This window comes from Callithrix jacchus, chromosome 5, assembly GCF_049354715.1.
Source record: "Callithrix jacchus isolate 240 chromosome 5, calJac240_pri, whole genome shotgun sequence".
Classification (NCBI taxonomy): Eukaryota; Metazoa; Chordata; class Mammalia; order Primates; family Cebidae; genus Callithrix; species Callithrix jacchus.
In genome coordinates, this window is record NC_133506.1 from 19832607 (window position 1) to 19844670 (window position 12064).

At 37.5% G+C, this 12064-nt stretch overlaps 1 long non-coding RNA gene across 2 annotated transcripts in view; it reads right to left on the minus strand.

Moving 5' to 3' along the window:
- Positions 1-12064, minus strand: part of LOC144582455 (uncharacterized) — a 206358-nt gene that overhangs the window by 77362 nt on the left and 116932 nt on the right. The window lies entirely within an intron of this gene.

Genomic DNA, 12064 nt, shown 5'->3' on the forward strand with positions numbered 1-12064 from the left:
AAGTAATGGCATCACAACACTGGCAGAGCCCAGCAATGTAGCTGGGTTCCCAGCATTCTAGCCCATGGAGTGGAATGAGGAATTCTGAGTAACAAGAAGTTGCAGCACCGCAGGAAGGCTGTCCCCTGAACAAAAGAAGGCAGAGCCTGCATTTTCCAGAGCCTGAGAGCTGCCTGCCTGAGGACACTTACACTGACAGCAACCTCCTTCCCCAGCAGCAGGTCCACTACACATCTTCATGTCCTTTCAGAAGGCCCAGGGACTGGCGTGCTCATATGCCATCCAGGGTCCTGGGGATTGGCCCACCCCACACACTGCAGTCGGCATCTGAGTGCATCATCAGAGGCCCAGAGGACAGATTTGCCTCAGGTGTAGCCTCCAATAGTGGTGCCCACATTTATCATCCAGAAACCTAAGCCAATCCTTTAAAAATGAAGTGATTTTCCAGACAAGCAAAACCTTAGGAAATTCATTACCCCTAGACTGATTGCACAAAAAATGCTCTAGTGACTCCTACATCCAAAAGCAAAAAAGATGATATATATTATCAGAAAAACACACAAAAATATAAAACTCACTGGTAGAGTAGATACACAAATGAGAAAGGAAAAAAAAATATCAGCACTACAGAAAATCACCGAACCACAATGATAAGAAATAAAGAGGAGTTTGGGACCAGCCTGACCAACATGGTAAAACCCCATCTCTACTAAAAATACAAAAAAATAGCTGGATGTTGGGGGTCCATGCCTGGAATCCCAGTTACTCGGGAGGATGAGCCAGGAGAATCACTTACACCTGGGAGGTGGAGTTTGCAGTGAGCCAAGATTGCACCACTGCACTCCAGCCTGGGTAACAGAGTGAGACTCTGTCTCAAAAAAATAACAATTGATAGAAAAAAAAAAACAAAAAACAATTAACAAAATGGAAGGAATAGATCTTCACCCATCAACAGTAACCTTAAATGTAAGTAGATTAAATTCACCACTTAAAAGAGATAGATGGGGTAAATGAATTTTTTTTAAAAGGCCCAACTATATGCTGCCTACAAGAAACTTGCTTCACATGTAAAGATACATGTCTACTGAAATTGAAGGGAAGGAGAAAGATATCCCATGCAAACAGAAACCAAAAGTAAACAAAAGTAGTTATACTTACATAAGGTAAAATATACTTGAAGTCAAAAAAGAATAGGAGACAAAGAATATCACTATAAAATAATAATGGGATTAACTCAGCCAGGGGACATAACAACCCTAAATACCTAGGTACTTCAGTTCCTAATACTGAAGTACCCAGATATACAAAACAAACATTATTAGAGCTAAAGAACTACAATACCTCACTCTTAGCATTAGGCAGATTATCTAGACAGAAAATCAACAGAGAAGCATTGAACTTAACCTCAACTATAGACAAACTGGACCTAACATGTTTTCAGAGGACTTTATCCAACAACTTCAGAGTACACATTCTTATCAGCACATGGTACATTCATCAGGATATGCTACATGTTAGACCACAAAACAAGTCTCAGCAAATTTAAAAAGAATGAAATCATATCAAATACCTTCTCAGACCACAGCGGACAAAAATTAGAAACTGATAATAACAGGAGCTTAGAAAATGGTACAAACACATGAAAATTAAACAAAATTCTCTCCTGAATAACCATTGGGTCAATGCAGAAATGAACAAGACAGGAAAAACTATTAAGACAAAAATGGAAACACAACATACGAAAACCCATGAGATACAGCCTAAACAGTGCTAAAAGGAAAATTTATAGAAATAAATGCTCACATTAAAAACAATGGGCAAAGATTGTAAATAAACAATGTAATCATCCACATGATGGAACTAGAAAAAAAGAACAAACCAAACTCAGATCAGAGAAGACAGAATTAAATGAAATGAAGAATAAAAAATAGGGTTAAGGTTTGAAAAGTAAAATGTTGGTTTCTTGTAAAGATAAATGAAATGAATAATTAGCTAGACTGGCCACAAAAAATAGAAATGACCCAAACAAATAAATTCAGAAACACAAGAAGGAGTCATTCAAATTGATATCACAGAAGTAAAATGTATCATTAGAAACTATTACAAACACCAACAAATTATAAAACCTAAAGAAATAGATAAATTTCTGGCCATATACAACTTTCCAAGATTGAACCAGAAAGAAATAGAAAAGCTGGATAGAGAAATAATGATGATGACATTGAATAAGCAATGAAAAGCCCCAAAGTAAAGCCCAGGACCAGATGGTGTCTTTACTGCTGAATTCTACAGAACTTACAAAGAAGTACTAAGATCAAATTTTTCTCAAAGAATTTGAAAAACTAAAAGAGGAAGGAATTCTTCCTAACTCATTAAACAAGGCTAACCCTTGACAAACATAAATGCAAAACTCCTCAACAAACTGCTAGCAAGTGAAATCCAACAACACATCAAGCAAGCAAGATTTATCCCAGGTATGAAAGGATGTTTCAACATATACAAATCAATGTATTTTATATATAACATCAACAGAATAAAAAACAAAAACCATACAATCATCTCAAGATGCAGTAAAATAATTTGACAACATTTAATATCCCTTAATGATAAAAACTCTCAAACCAGGCATAGAAGGACTGTATTTCAACATGATAAAGTCCATATATGAAAACCCACAGCTACTTCATACTGAATGGGGAAGAGCTGTCAGTTTTTTCTCAAAGAACTGGAAAAAGGCAATGATTTATCATTCCTCAGGAGAAAGAAATAAAAGGCATCCAAATTAGAAAAGAGAAAGTCAAATTACCTCCTTGCAGGCAACATAATTTTACATATAAATAAACCTAAAAATTCCACCAGAAAATTATTAGAACTGATAAACAAATTCTGTGAAGTTGCAGGATATAAAATCAACATACAATAATGAGTAGCATTTCTATATACCAATAATGAACTAGCAGAAAAAGAAATCAAGAAGGCAAGCCCGGTTACAATAGCCACAAAAAATAGGAATTAATTTAGCTAAGGAGGTAAAAGATAAGGAAAGCTAAAAGATACTAATAAAAGAAATTAAGGAGACCACACAAAAAATGATGACCATCCTATGTTAACAGATGGAAAGAATTAATATTGCCAAAATAACCATACTGCCCAAAGCAATCAACAGATTCAACTTGATCTTCATCAAAATACCAGTGTCATTCTTACAGAAATGGAAAAAATGATCCTAAAATTCATATGGAATCAAAAACAATTCAAGTAGCCAAAGGAACCTTACGTAAAAAGAATAAAGCTGGAGATATCAGCTTTATCTGATATCATCTAAATTATATCCTCTATCTGATATCTAGCTAACTTCAAAATATAAAGCTATAGTAAGCAAAACAGCATGGCATTGATAGAAAAACACACATACAGACCAGTGGAATAAAACAGATAACCCATAAATAAATTCATGTATTTATAGCCAACTGATTCTAAACTAAAATATGAAGATCATACATTGAAAAAAGAACACCCTCTCCCATAAATGGTACTGGAAAAACTGAATATCCATATGCAGAAGAATAAAACTCGATCCCTATTTCTCACTGTACTAAAATATTCCACTCAAAACTGATAAGAGACTTAAATGCAAGACCCAAAATTATAAAGCTACCAGAAGAAAATATAGAGGAAACATTGCAGAATATTGGTCTAGATGGATAGGATCTCAAAAGCATGGACAACAAAAGCAAAAGCAAAAGTAGAGAAATGGGACTATATTAAACTAAAAAGCTTCAACACAGCAAAGGAAACAATGGATAACGAGAACACCTGTTGAATGGGAGAAAATGTTTACAAACTGTTAAACCCAAAAGGGAGTAACGTTCAGGATATAAACCAACTCAAACTCAATAGTAAAACAATAAGATAATCTCATTAAAGAGTTTAAAAATTCAAGAGATCAAGACCATCCTGGTCAACATGCTGAAACCCCATCTCTACTAAAAATACAAAAAATCAGCTGGGCACGGTGGCACGTGCCTGTAATCCCAGCTATTCAGGAGGCTGAGGCAGGAGAATTGCCTGAACCCAGGAGGCGGAGATTGTGGTGAGCCGAGATCGCGCCATTGCACTCCATCCAGCCTGGGTAACAAAAGCGAAACTCCATCTCAAAAAAAAAGAAAGAAAATAAAAAAGAGTTTAAAAATAATCTAAACAAAACTAAAAACAGACATACAAATAACCAAGAAGTGTATTTTTTTAAAAGCTCCTCATTATTATTTGCATCAGAATAATGCAAATCACCATACCCCAGATAAAATGGCTATTACTAAGACAAAAAATAACAGATGCTGGTGATGATGTGGAGAAAAGGAAATTCTTATACACTGTTAATGAGAATGTAGATTAGCTCAGCCATTATAGAAATCAAAATAGAAATTTCTAAAAAAAAAACTAAAACAGAACTACCATTTGATCCAGCTATTCCACTACGGGGTAATAGCTGTTCAAAAAAACAGAAATCAGTATATCAAAGGGATAGCTGCACCTCTATGTTTATCACAGCACTGTTCATGATAGCACAGATACGAAGTAAACCTAAGTGTCTATCAACAGATGTAAGAATAAAGGAAATGTGGCATATGTACACAAATTAAATACTATTCAGCTAAAAAATGAATGAATTTCTTTCATTTGCACCAACATGGATGGAACTAGAGGTCATTGTCTTAAGTGAAATAAGTCAGGCACAAAAAGACAAACATTGCATGTTCTTACTGCAATGTGGGAGTTAAAAAGTTGATCTAATGGAGGTAGACAGGAGAGGAGTCATCAGTGGCTGGGCTGGGTTTGTGTTTGGTGGGGTGGGAATAAGGAGAAATTAGTTAATAGGTACAAACATAAAATTACATAGGACTAATAAATTTTAGTTTTCAATAGCACAGTAGGATTACTACAGTTTACAATAATTTGTTTTACATTTCAAAATAAATAGAAAAGATTTAAAATGTTCTGAGTACAAATAAATTATCAATGTTTGAGGAGATATACAACCTAATTACCTTGACTTGATCATTACACATGCTATACTTGTATCAAAATGTCACGTGTATTCCACAAATATGTACAATTATTGTGTCAATGAAAAAAGTTTATCAAGAGCTGCACCATCTAGCTAAATCTACCACAACTAGAAAGCTAGCATGAATAAACATATGTTTATATTTTGTTACTTATCCTCATTTGCATTTTCTAAAGTTTAGAAGAGATGAAAGTAATGTAAACATGGTGGGTACTAAGTAACCACTGAGGATCCTCCTATTTTCTCACTAGAGTTTCTAGTAAAAGTGAATTTAAGTCTGATCTCAGCATTGTCTTGGTGGAGAACTGAGTATTCCAGTCACGGTGGCACTAGACGGTGCTACAACAGTAGTCAGTGTTGGGTGGTGGCTGCAGGTGGTGGCCAAGGCAAAAGAGAGGGGTCCTGGAATCAGGGCTGGCTACACAGGGCAGGGGAGAGGTGGGCCGTGCAAAATGAAAATACTGGGACTCTTGTTCAATAATGATTAAGAATTTCAAGATGGCAATGGCAAAACATTAAATCAAGCATGGGATCCTTCTAAACATTGAGTCCTGTGTGAGAAGCCAGCCCTGCCTGGAAGTTCAGAGCCAAGGACAGCATTGTGTAGGTCAGAGCTCTCCACAGTGTCTGGAGGCAAGAGGTTGAGAACGATCCACTGTGGTAGAAATTTCACACTGAGCTTCTTTATAAAGGCTGGTCAGACAACGCCATTATTTATTAATTTTCTTATTTTTGTTTTATAAACCGGAGAGGAAAGATCGGGAACATGTTAAATATCAACAGGGTCCACTTTGGGAAGCCGAGGCAGGTGGATCACGAGGTCAACAGATCGAGACCATCCTGGTCAACATGGTGAAATCCCGTCTCTACTAAAAATACAAAAAAACATTAGCTGGGCATGGTGGCACGTGCCTGTAATCCCAGCTACTCAGGAGGCTGAGGCAGGAGAATTGCCTGAACCCAGGGGGCGGAGGTTGCGGTGAGCCAAGATCGCGCCATTGCACTCCAGCCTGGGTAACAAGAGCAAAACTCCATCTCAAAAAAAAAAAAAACAGGGTCATAGTCTGAAGCTAATTATTTATTTTGCATAAATACTAGAGAAGATTCAGTCAAATGGCTGAAATTAACCCATCAGGAGTAGGGGGGTAGAGAATAGGTTGTAAACTATAGATTTTCTATTCAGACTTGGAAGGAGGATACGGCTTCTCCAGAAACAGCTGGTTGCCATGGTAAAATGGTAAAGAGCACTTTTCTTCAACTTTTCTCTTCTGATTTGGAAAAGCAAAACTGAGAATAAAGCCAAAAACCTGAAGTGAAATGGTTGAGCTTGTACCCCAAGCAAAACAGCAAGAAATGATCTCAGAGGAGGGGTTAACTGAGATACTGAGATATCAGGGCTTGTAGATGAAGGCAGGCAAGAATGCAATGCTCTGAGAAGCGTCCAAAGTCTGGCATAGCCAAATCATCACTGCTTTTTGAGCACAAACTTGTGTCTGAGCTGTGCTAGGCACCTTCAGTTTACTATTTCATTTAATTTTTATAGCTTCACAGCAAACTTACCATATCACATATTATCATCTTCATTGTGCAGAGGAAGAAACTAAGGTTAAAAAGGTTACGCAACCTGGCCAAAGTCGTGTTGGTCTAACGTGAAATCTTACCTCTAAATCTGGCAAGACATGAGCAAGTGAAACAAGATGAGGAATACGTTACAGAAATTGAGGACTTTGCAGAAATAATGAAGGTTGAGAGGAATAAACTAGGAGAAGATTAAAAGTCCAATTAGAGATAATGGTTTGACTTTAGTCCTCATGCCTTAAATGCTTTTTGAATTGATATTTATGTTTTCTTGTATCTGTTAGAATGAGCTTTACTGAGTATTTGCTAAAGGCTCCAATCTCAAGATTTTCATCAAAAGAGAAACTATTCACTTGCTCACATGATAGGGGAAGCAAATGCTCCATCTAATGGCAATTCAAGCGAATTCTAAAGCTGTGTCATATTTTAACCCACAAGAGACAAAGCAGGGAGATTTCTAAGTGGGTTAAGTGACCCAAACTATATATTCAATAAAAACCTACTGAATTAATGACTACAAAATGGGAGAACAAAAAAGTATAAAAGTGCATATGGTAAAAAGGTCACAAACTTCTTGTTTCTGCAAAACTTATTAGTATATAACTTTAATAAAGACAATATAAACTTCAAAACAGGTTTCTCTATACTAAATATGACTTATTAGACTTCAAACAAGAATACATCCTCCTAAACCAAGAATATATCTACATGCCAACCATTGTCATAAAGCTTGTATCTTGTGGTAGAAAGAAATTGGGTAACCCTCAACACTCACTCCAACATTGTTGTTTCTATGAAGAATTTCCATGCACATTGGTTAAGAATTCTGCATGCCACAACAGAATCTCTATTTTGTCATATTCTGGGTTTCTCTCCCATCTCAAAAGTGAGTCAAAAGGGGTGATATAGTTTGTATATTTGCCCCTTCCAAATCTCATGTTGAAATGTGACCCCTGATTTTGGATATGGGGCCTGGTGAAAGGTGTTTGTATCATGGGGATGGATCTCTTGTGAATGACTTGGTGCCCATTTTGTAACAAGTGTGTTTTTGGAGTCAGTTTTTGCTCTATTAGTTGACATGAGGGCTGGTTGTTTAAAAGAGCCTGGCTTCTCTCTTGCCTCCTCTTTCACCATGTAATGCACCTGCTCCCCCTTTGCCTTCTGCCATGAGTGAAAGATTCCTGAGTCCTGACAAGAAGCCAAGCAGATGCTGATGCCATGCTTATACTGCCTATAGAACTGTGAGCCAAATAAGCCTCTTTTCTTTATAAAATATTCCATCTCAGATATTTCTTTATAGCAACACAAAATGAACTAACACAGTAGGTAACTATTCATTCTTTCTCATTGCAATCCAATGAGGGGTCTCAGAAACACCCATTACAATGGCTGCCCAGGCTCACCTCAGAACAGTCACATGACACCTGAAATGGTGCCTTCGTGGAGCCATGCAGTGTCTGCTCAACAAGTGTTGCTTTCCATTCTTTAGTAATGACAGGTACACTGGCTTCTCTCTCTGTCATCTCCCTGCCCAAAACATAAATTTTGTATATTATTCCCTTGGGGCTATGTTCTCAAGCAGCTCTCATAGCTAAAACAAGACTTATCAAAGTAGTCTCCACTGAAATGTTAATTATTGATAATGGCATAACGTGTTTCCTGCTCAGGGATGTTTGCATTTTCTGAGGGTCTTAGAGATAACTAAATCTCAGCTAGCATATAGTGCAGTGACTGTTTCATGGATAATATTTAACACAATGTTTGAACCAAACTCAACAAAATAATGAATCTCTAGTAGTGGAAATATAAGCTGAGTATTGAAGACACATTTGGATAAAATAGAAGTCCAAGTGTAACTCAGACTCCAGAATTGAATTTGAGCTAACTTTAATTCTGACCTGCATTTGTCAGAAATTCTCAGACACATGTAGACCAATGCAAGAGGACAGGGATCCCAGACATCAACCCATGTATATATGGTCAACTAAACCTTGACAAGGGTGCTAAAAGATACACATCTGAAAAAGATGGTCTCTTCAAAGAGTAGTTTGGGAAAAACTAGATATCCACATGCAAAAAAATAAAATTGAACCCTTATCTTACATTATATCCCAAACTTGAGTAATCTTGAAATGAAATAAAAACTTAAATGTAAGAACTAAAACTACAAAATTGTTTAAAAAGAATGGAAGCTCCTTTGCTGGTCTTGGCATTGATGTTTTTGATACGACACCGAAAGTACAGATACCAGAAACAAAAAACAAAAAAAAAACACAAGTAGGACTGCATTAACTAAAATGCTTCTGCATGTAATCCTAGCACTTTGAGAGGCCAAGGCAGGTCAATTGCCTGAGCTCAAGAGTTCGAGACCATCCTGGGCTCAAACCCCCATCTCTACTAAAAGATTGTGGGGCTCAAACCCCATCTCTACTAAAAAGTTAGCCAGGTGTGGTGATGCACACCTATAGTCCCAGCTACTCAGAAGGCTAAGGCACAGTGTCCAGAGCTGTGCTAGGCACCTTCAATACATTATTTCATTTAATTTTTATAGCTTTAATTCATTTAATGTATATAGTGAGGCAGGGGTTGCAGTGAGCTGAGATCACACCACTGAACTCCAGCTGGGACAACAGAGCAAGACTGTGTCAAAAAAAAAAAAAAATGTATCCGCACAGCAAAGCAAACATTCAACAAAATGAAAGGGCAACCTACAGACTTGGGAAAAATATTTGCAAACCATATCTCTAATAAAGAGTTAACCTCCTGGCTCAAGCCTATTATCCCAGCACTTTGGGAGGCCGAGACGAGTGGATCACGAGGTCGAGAGATCGAGACCATCCTGGTCAACATGGTGAAACCCCGTCTCTACTAAAAATACAAAAAATTAGTTGGGCATGGTGGCGCGTGCCTGTAATCCCAGCTACTCGAAAGGCTGAGGCAGGAGAATTGCCTGAACACAGGAGGCAGAGGTTGCGGTGAGCCGAGATTGTGCCATTGCACTCCAGCCTGGGTAACAAGAGCGAAACTCCATCTCAAAAAAAAAAGAGTTAACCTCCAAAATATACAAGAAATCCCAACTACTCATTAGCCAAAAAACAAGTAACCAGATCAAAAACTGAGCACGGAACCTAAACATATATTTCTCCAAAGAAGAAGTACTAATGGGTAACAGGTATATGAAAAGGTAATTAACTTCATTAATCATCAGGTAAATGTAAATCAAAACCACAATGAGATATCACCTTACACATTGGAATGGCCATTACCAAAAAGATGGGAGATGACAAGTATTGTCAAGCAAGTAGAGAAAAGGGAACCCTGGTACACTGCTGGTGGGAATGTAAATTGTTACAGCCATTATTTAAAGGAGTGTGGACATGGCTTAAAAAATTAAAACTACCACATGATCCAGCAATCTCCCTCCTGGGTATACATCCAAAAGAAATAAAAGCAACATCTCAAAAAAAATTTGCATTCCATAATTACTGCAGCATTATTCACAACAGCCAAGATATGGAAACAACCTAAGTGTCTATCAGTGGGAAAATATTGATAAAGAAAATTATTATCTAGCCATAATAAGGAAGAAAGTCCTACTATTTCATTAACGTGGATAAACCTGGATGACATTACGCTAAGTGAAATTAGCCAGACACAGAAAGACAAATATTGCATGAGCTCACTTACATATGAAACCCAACAGAACTCAGAAAATCAATCTCATAGAACTAGAGGGCCATAGGGTGGTTGCCAGCAGCTGGGGGAGTGGGGAAAATGGGGAAATGTTGATCAAAGGGTACAAACTTCCAGTTGGTCATAATATGAGTAAGTTCTGGGGAATTTAATGCATAGCAGAGTAATTATAATTCAACAATATCATATTATTTTCTTAAAATTCGCTGAAAGAGCAGAACATAAATGTCCACAACCCCCACCCCCACCACACACACACATACACACATATCCAATAATAACTGTATGAGATAATGGATGAGCTAATTCATTGTGGTAATCACTTCATAATGTGTGTGTGTGTGTGTGTGTATAATCATTACATTGTACACCTTATATATACACAATTTTTGTCAATTATACTTCAATGAAATGGAAGAGAAAAATAAAATGAAATTCTTCCATCTGGATGAAATTCCTTCTAGCAAAATTTGACCTCAATTCTTTTCTACACTGCTCCACAGAAAATGAGCAAAGGGCACTGCTTTCCTGTATGCAAAACTTGTGTTATATTTGAGAATCATACTACTGGAGGGAGAGAGGTTGATTTGTTATTTAAGTGAAATATTTACCCACAAGAAGCTCTTCTATATATGAGCATAAAGCAATCCAAATACATAAAGCTAATATTGTTTCAAATTAGCTTCTATCACATATTTGATTGCTTATAGCTCTTCAGTAATTAGCTCGTAGTAATTAAACAAAAAAAAACCTTTCACTTTATTATGGAATATGTTTCAAGAACACATGGATTCAGTTTTCTTGAGTGAAATGTAACAAAAATCACACTCTACTTGGGTTTCAAAGAGCTGCTTTTACGTTCTGGAGTGTCTTAGTTGTATGACCTTGATCGGTGAATTTAACTTCTCTGATTCAGTGTTTTCATTTTTGTTGCCAAGATGGGGCAATTAATTATTTTACATGTGTAGCACCTACTTTGGGCCAGGTGCTGGTTAGACCTTTTGCAAATGTGAATCTATTTGATCCCATAGTACGGCATTATTATCAGACATGTTTTGCAGATAAGGAAACCAGGAAACAGAAAGGTTAAGTAACATGCCCAAGGTCACACACCTGATAGGAAACAGTCCCAGCTTGAACCCATCTGAAACAGTCTGGCTCCCGTATCAGGCTCCAATCTGGAGTCTTAACCATTGCACACGTCACAGCCTCTTACAAATTGGAATCTTGGATCATGGGAGTATGAAGGAATCCACATTTCCAACCAAGGTTTAAATTGCATGGGGAATCATATCTGCCTGACATGCAGAGGCCCTGAACAATGCCTGAGGGATGAGGAGGGTCTTTATTATATGATTGTAAATATTTGGGTTCAGTCAGAAGCAGTGTATGAGACAAGAATGTAATTTATTTATGAGGCGACCATAGAAAACCCTGGTAGAGAAGGGGGTGCAGAAGTGAGACAGGGAAGGGATAGATGTCAAACCAGCATATGGTCAACAGGGTCTCTATCCTACTGAAGACCTTTGGGACACAAGCAACCATAGGTAAAAATAGTCCCACCCAAGACGCAAGGAAGCTGAGATGTTTAGCAAGTACCTCCCATTCCTCCTCATTGGAGGCTATTCTTGGGGGCATTAACTCCCGGGCGCTGTGAGCGATGCCTTCTCACAGACCCACACAGGCTTCTATGAGCAGAGACACAAGTGCAGTAATAGAGAAACT